The 7105-nt window shown below is 41.6% G+C and overlaps 2 pseudogenes; both read left to right on the top strand.

Moving 5' to 3' along the window:
• Window positions 1-15: 15 nt before the first annotated feature.
• LOC101564143 lies at window positions 16-637 on the top strand (annotated as a pseudogene).
• A 2216-nt stretch (window positions 638-2853) lies between these two features.
• LOC111815880 lies at window positions 2854-6570 on the top strand (annotated as a pseudogene).
• Window positions 6571-7105: the final 535 nt, after the last annotated feature.

Genomic DNA, 7105 nt, shown 5'->3' with positions numbered 1-7105 from the left:
GGTCGCGGCGTCCCCATGGCTGCGGCCGGCTGGCAGGACCTCCGGCCAGGAGAAGTACCGGCTCGTGGGGGTCGGCAGGGGCAGGGGCGGCGTGGGCAAGTCGGCGCTCACCATCCAGGTCATCCAGTCCTATTTTGTAACAGATTATGATCCAACCATTGAAGATTCCTACAGAAAGCAGTGTGTGATAGATGACAGAGCAGCCCGCCTAGACATTTTGGATACAGCTGGACAAGAAGAGTTTGGCGCCATGAGAGAACAGTACATGCGGACTAGGAAAGGCTTCTTGTTTGTTGGTCTTTTAGGTCACAGACAGAGGCAGTTTTGAAGAAATCTTTAAGTTTCAAAGACAGATTCTCAGAGTAAAGGATCGTGATGAGTTTCCAAAGATCTTAATTGGTAACAAAGCAGACCTGGATCATCAAAGGCAGGTGACCCAGAGGAAGGACAGCAGTTAGCACGGCAACTTAAGGTAACATACATGGAGGCGTCGGCAAAGATTCGGATGAATGTAGATCAAGCTTTCCATGAACTTGTTCGGGTTATAAGGAAATTTCAAGAACAAGAATGTCCTCCTTCACCAGAACCAACACAGAAAGAAAAAGACAAGAAAGGCTGCCATTGTGTCATTTTCTAAGAATCTCTTCAGTTTTACTTACCAGCTGCCAGGAAAGGGCCTCCTCTCCTCCTCCTCTCCTTGTGGTTTACATCATGTTGGTACCCTTCTAGCCTTAGACAGATGATCACCATGTTAGCCTTAGCCCAAGAAGCCGGCTAATCCTTCCCACGAAGCTCATGCAGTGGTCCTTCCCAGGTCAGTGTGAAGGAAACACTAGGGCTGCTTCAAAGATTATTGATTCCTCTAAAATACTGTCTGCATATATAGACACATTTTTTTTTTAAGGGCTTACATTTTATTAGGGATAAGTCAGTTTGGAACTGAAGTTATTTGCCAAGAGGAAATCATAGGTCGTGAAATACTTTTTTGTGGGGGGCGCTGGAACGCTCCTCTTACACTTGCCTTATTTGGGCAAGAAATGCTGCAGCACCAATCCCTGCTTACCTTGGCATCTTCCTGTGGTCCTGGACATTTACTACCAGTCTGCAACTAGTCCCGCCCAACTACTTCCACCATACAGCTATTTAGACCCTGCTCACTTCCTCAATAAATGAGACTTGATCAGAAAGCCTGTCTTGTCTCCCTCTCTTGCGTCTCTTGCCCTGTCCTGTTCATCCACATTCTTCCTCCAGGTAATCACCCCACGTCCTGACTCATGGGACGAATCACTTTTTAACTTCTGGAATCATATTGCCTACTGTTACGCTAAATAGAAACGTAAGGAGTTTTTTAAAAAATGTGAATTTTTGCCTATCCTTAGGAATTTTGATGTCAACTTTATCTAACCTTTATCTAATTTTTGCCTATCCTTAGGAATTTTGATGTCAACTTTATCTAACCTTATCTAAGGAGTTTTTTAAAAAATGTGAATTTTTGCCTATCCTTAGGAATTTTGATGTCAACTTTAACCTTAAGTACACTGAATGGAATCTACAGAAGTGAGACATCTCAGATCATTCCTGATGCTACCTACCACTTTGGTTTTCCAGTGTCCAACACCACCAAAATGTCTGTTGTATTTATGGATTAAAAACTGCTTAAGAAGCCTTTGTTATTACTCTTCCTCTTGAAGATGATAATGTGTGGCCAAATATTCGGACCCTTGTGGACTTGGGCATTGTACTGTAGTTGATTTCCTAATTTAATGCTTTCCATAGTCTTGCTAATGGTAAGAATGAGTAATTTCTGTTTGTCTTCATTTTCAAGTATTTGTGGTTAAGGGATTAAAAAAAAAACAACTGAAACTGTTTTTTGTTTGATGTAATATAAAATATGGAATTGATCTTTTATCAGAAATGATTAATGTTTTTGCTATATACTTTTATACATTATTTTCTTATCAAATTAGTTAACAAGTTTTTTTATATGTTTGTAAGCAAATATGCTTTCACAGCATACCCTGTGTATATGTAAAGATAAGTATTTAATTCTCACTGTTCACTTTGAACTGACAAAGAAAAAAAGTGGAAACTCAGAAACTGTGGTAGAAATCGGACTGGCTGGGCTGATCCTGGTTGCAGCCACCTTTGGTCAGCCACAGCCCTACCCGAGAAAACCCTCCAGTAGAGAGCAACAGGATGAGACTCTGACGTCACTCCCAGTGCCCCCCACTAGGTACCGACTGATGTTGATCCAGTATTACATGTAAAACTTTTGATTGATAATTTAGTATAATTGTGGATGGTTTCTGATTTTGTTTTTAATTCCGTGGATTGTGTTTAAACAATTCAAAAGTATATTTCTGATAATAAGATACTAAGTGGTATCACATAGTTGTCACTTTATTGAATGTGTACAACAGTCCATGAAGTTTATAACGCCAACCTTATATAACTTCAGGTGCTAGAATTAAAATTCGTCTGTTATCACAAAAAAAAAAAAAAATAACAACAGAAGGCAGGAAGGAAAGGAAGAAGGTGGGAAGTGGAGCAAGCCCAAGGTAGAAGCAATGGCCGTCAGTAGTAGCGCAACCAGGTGTGGGACTAGTTATATATTACATAATGCTGTTCTCTTTGGCTGGAGATATAGCTCAGTGGTAGAGCACTCGCCTAGGATGCATGAGGGCCTAGTTTCATTCTATGACACCACATAGATAAACCAAATCTTTTTTTAATTTTGGTACTGGAAATTGAACTCAGGACCTTGCTCTTGCCAGGTAGGTACTGTGCTGTATCCCTGGCTCCAAATCTTTTATTTGCTTAGAATTACCTCTTATGGCTGTTCCCAGCACAGCCATGGCTCGTGGTCCTAAGAAGCATCTGAAGCCGGTAGCTGCCCCAAAGCACTGGATGCTGGACAAACTGACCAGTGTGTTTGCTCCTCATCCATCTACTGGGCCCCACAAGCTGAGAGAATGTCTGCCTCTCATCATCTTCCTGAGGAACAGACTTACATACGCCCTGACTGGCGATGAAGTGAAGAAGGTCGCATGCAGCGCCTCCTTACGATTGATGGCAAAGCGTGAACTGATAACCTGCCCTGCTGGTCTCATGGTGTTATCAGCATTGACAAGCCTGCGGAGAATTTCCGTCTGATCTACGACACTGAGGGGCGCTTTGCTGTTCACCACATTATACCTGAGGAGGCCGGGTATAATCCATGCAAAGTAAGAAAGATCTTTGTGGGCACGAAGGAATCCCACATGTGGTGACCCATGATGCTCGCACCATTCTCTACCCTGATCCCCTCATCAAGGTGAATGACACCATCCAAACTGACTTGGGTACTGGCAAGATTACCGATTTTATCAAGTTTGACACTGGCAACATGTGCATGGTGATTGGAGGTGCCAATGTGGGAAGGATTGGCATGATCACCAACAGGGAGAGACATCCTGGCTCTTTTTTTGTCGCCTATATGAAAGATGCTAGTGGCAACAACTTTGCCACCCTGCTCTCCAACATTTGTGTCATTGGCAAAGGCAACAAACCATGAATTTCTCTTCCCTGGGGGAAGGTAATCTACCTCACCACTGCCGAAGAGAGAGAGACAAGAGGCTAGCAGCCAAGCAGAGCAGTGGGTGAAATGGTCTCTAGGTGACAGGAGAGAAATCCTCTGTACTCAGTAATACAGCACAATGACACATTAAAAAAATAAAAAGACTGCCTCTTACGGGCATATCTGGTACAATGGTGACCTGGTGGAGCTTTAGGGTCACGTATTTAAGCTACTCTTCAGGGCACTATGAAGGCAAACAGAGGACGCCTAATAGTGCTATTGTGATATAGTTATGACAAACAGCTTAGGCCTTTGAAGAAGGAGTTTGTAAGTGGGCCGTGGCTTCCATATATCTGCTGACAGAAAAAGGAAGCTTTCGAGGAATTCAGATCATTGAGTACTTAAAACATGGATCAACTTGAGGGGTCTTTGGTTCATCAGATCAGCTGGCTACAAAATGAAAAGTAGTGTGGCACACTCTTCTGTCTGGCTGTGACAGAATATAAAGCTAATTCTCATCAGGTTACCTCTTTCCCAGAAGTCACATATGCAGAAGAAGAAAGGGTCCCCTAGGAGAGAGATCACTTCGATTGCATCAGGTCAGACTGTGAACAGCCAAGAAGTGGACATCACAAAGCAGGGACCAAGAAAAATGCAGGGAAAGGGAGAAAGAAGTGGGTAGGAAATGGTCCTGGAAATCCTGGGAGAAGAAGCCCAGAACCATCCATAACCCAGAGTTCAGCTCAAGATGAACCTACTACAAAACAGAAGAAAAATGAGAAGGATCCTCGCTTTCCTTGCACTGGTGAGCACACATTCCTCCTGCAAAGCTCAGGAGGATGCACAAAGGATTGTAGATAAAAGTAGCATAACAGAAGAGGGGCAGGGAGGCCCCTAAAGAAGGCATTCAGTGGTACTGTCAACAAAGCCAGCATTTCCAATGTATGTATTATCATCAAAGAGCTTCTTCAAGAAAATATAATCAACAAAGGAGGACTGCTATCCAGATCTGTTTTATAAGTATAGAGTGTATCTCCAATCTTTGCACATGTTTATGCAGTGTTGGTGACAACTGTCAACTCTAACTTGTACAACTTAGATACTTAATCCTCAAGAGGTCAATTTTTAAAAAGGCTAGAAAATTGACAAGAAACTCTGACTGCTTTAAAATTTGTGGCATATCTTATTTACCAAAATGTAACAATGAAGTTTTATGCTTAGAGATACTCACTTTGCTCCTGGAAAGACCAACAGATGACTAGGTTGAGGTGGCTATTGATTTTATCAAAGAATATGGCCTCAAATTAACACAAGAGTTACCAAGAGGAATTGATGCTATTTTTTAACACCTTTGAAACATTGTACAAATCTGAAATTGAAAAAGTTTAGTACATGATTGAAAAGTTGTTTGCAATACAGAAAGATTGGTTCAGTGACCACCCAGCTGTCCTAGAAGGACTAGACTTAGTTGAAAGTGTTCAGTTCACCTATACACTTCCTTTGCAGGATGATGTAGTTCAGCAGATGTTTGCAATGTTTTCAGGCTGGATCCTAATTTTATGGATAATAAAGAAAAGTGCAAAGCTATTCACAAGGAAATACTTGTGGAAGGATGTAATGATTCAAACACAGACCAAGATGCACAAAGTAGTTAAGAGGAAGTAGAGAAGTGAGAAGAAGGTGAAGGACGAAAGGTAGCTGTTTACAATAAAACAAATTAATCTAGTAATCTGATCTTATTTCATCAGTAGACCCCCTATTCAGTCAAGTGTAGACTTTGAAGAATGTGCTCCCAAATTGCTTAAAGTTAAATTTCCAGAAACTGTAATATGATGCTTGACAGCTACGCCCAGCAGAGGAGTAGGCGACAACTTTGGCTTATTAGCTGAACAATTTTGCATGTCGAAAAAATAATACATTAAAAAAAGAAATAGTACATGGAATGCTTTCAAAGTAAGTTCAGAAAACAGCACGGTACCATCCGTCATCTGGAACGTTGTCAAGGCATTTGCTTGCCTCTTATACAGACTCGGTTCCATGCAGTGTTCTTGACAGAGCAAAAGTAAATGAAGAGGCCACTGCACCACCTAACAGAATTTTTGCCAAAATGCCCTTCCAGAAGCTGTGTGAGTAGTACACGGGTCTTCCAAACTTAATGCAGGACTAACAGACGAGACCCTACAGTCATTCCGTGAAGGAGTCTTACCCTGAGATAATCCAGGAAACACTCAGGTTGCCATCGGCTCCTTTACCTTGACAGATCTTAGAGGCTTAATGGATGAATTAGGTGAGTAGCTCCAAAATACGTCAGAAGTTACGTGGCACAGAAGCCAGGTCTTCAGCAAAACGAGGCCTCCCTGACCTCATTTTCAGCAGCGTCCTCTTCAGAGTCCAACTCCTCCAGTCCTGATTCTGACAGCAAAGAGAGCCGCTGAGATTCTTCCAGGGCAGTCAGTGACTTTGTCTCAGGCAGCTATATCTCTACTTCAGCTAAAGATATGAAAAAGAAGAGACGGGAGAACCAGAAGTGAAGATGGAAATAAATCGGCTAGGAACTGACAAACAGCTGACAGACGACAGGAAGAAGAAAGAACACAACAAGAAACAAGAGCCGAGAAAGGTCAGAGAGACACAGAGGTCAGAATGCAAGAGATCAAAGTTGGAGAGATCTTCCCTAAAAACACATCAGACAGAAGCATTCCTTGTGGAGGAAATAGTTACAGTAGGGGTGGGAATAGCCAAGACCAGGAGATTCATATAGATTAACATGGTGATCCAAAACAAGAGGCGAGAGAAGAAATTACTTTTCAGGATAAAAATTATAGACTCCACCATCAGGACAGTGAAAATTGTAGAAGAGATAGATCAAAGTCAATGGAAAAAGTAGAAAACATGTGAGCTCTAACAATGAAGAAGATAGGTGTCAGAATGGTGCAGAGAGATGAAAGGAAAAATCTAGCAGATACTCGGAATATTCCAGAGAGTCAAAGAGAAGTAGGATGGGAGAAAACTAATTCTACAAAATAAAACTAAACATGCAGGCCAGGGAGATGGCTCAGTAGAATAAGCGCTTGCCTGGCAAGCCCAAGGGCCTGAGTTCCATCCCCAGTTCTGCAAAAAAACCCAAAAAACCAAAAAACAAACAACCCACTAAAGGTGCTTTATTTTCAGTTCAAAGAAAGTCTTTTTACACTGACAAGTATATACAGTTATATGTATAAGGTACTGGTTTGTGTTTGTACATTTTAAGATGTTTTCATTTTAACATGTTTTATAATTGATACATTCAAGGGCCTCATATACAGTTATTGGGAATGGAAAGTCCCAATAGGAAAGGAATGTAAGTATTTCTTATATTTTATGAATAAAATAGTGAAATTTAATAAAAACATTACCAGTTATGGTTCAAATGGTGCCGTCCCCACAAGGCCATAGTTTATGCAACCAGCACATGCTCCCCCAAGGATGAATCATTTGATGGCCTTCGATTTAATCAGCCAGTGTTACCCATCACACTGCAAAGTTCTCATGCCATTGCCCCTCCAACAG

This window comes from Octodon degus, unplaced genomic scaffold, assembly GCF_000260255.1.
Source record: "Octodon degus isolate 3935 unplaced genomic scaffold, OctDeg1.0 scaffold00023, whole genome shotgun sequence".
In the NCBI taxonomy this organism is placed as follows: domain Eukaryota; kingdom Metazoa; phylum Chordata; class Mammalia; order Rodentia; family Octodontidae; genus Octodon; species Octodon degus.
Note: the sequence above shows the minus strand (reverse complement) of the source record. Positions and strands in the feature narration are given on the sequence as shown.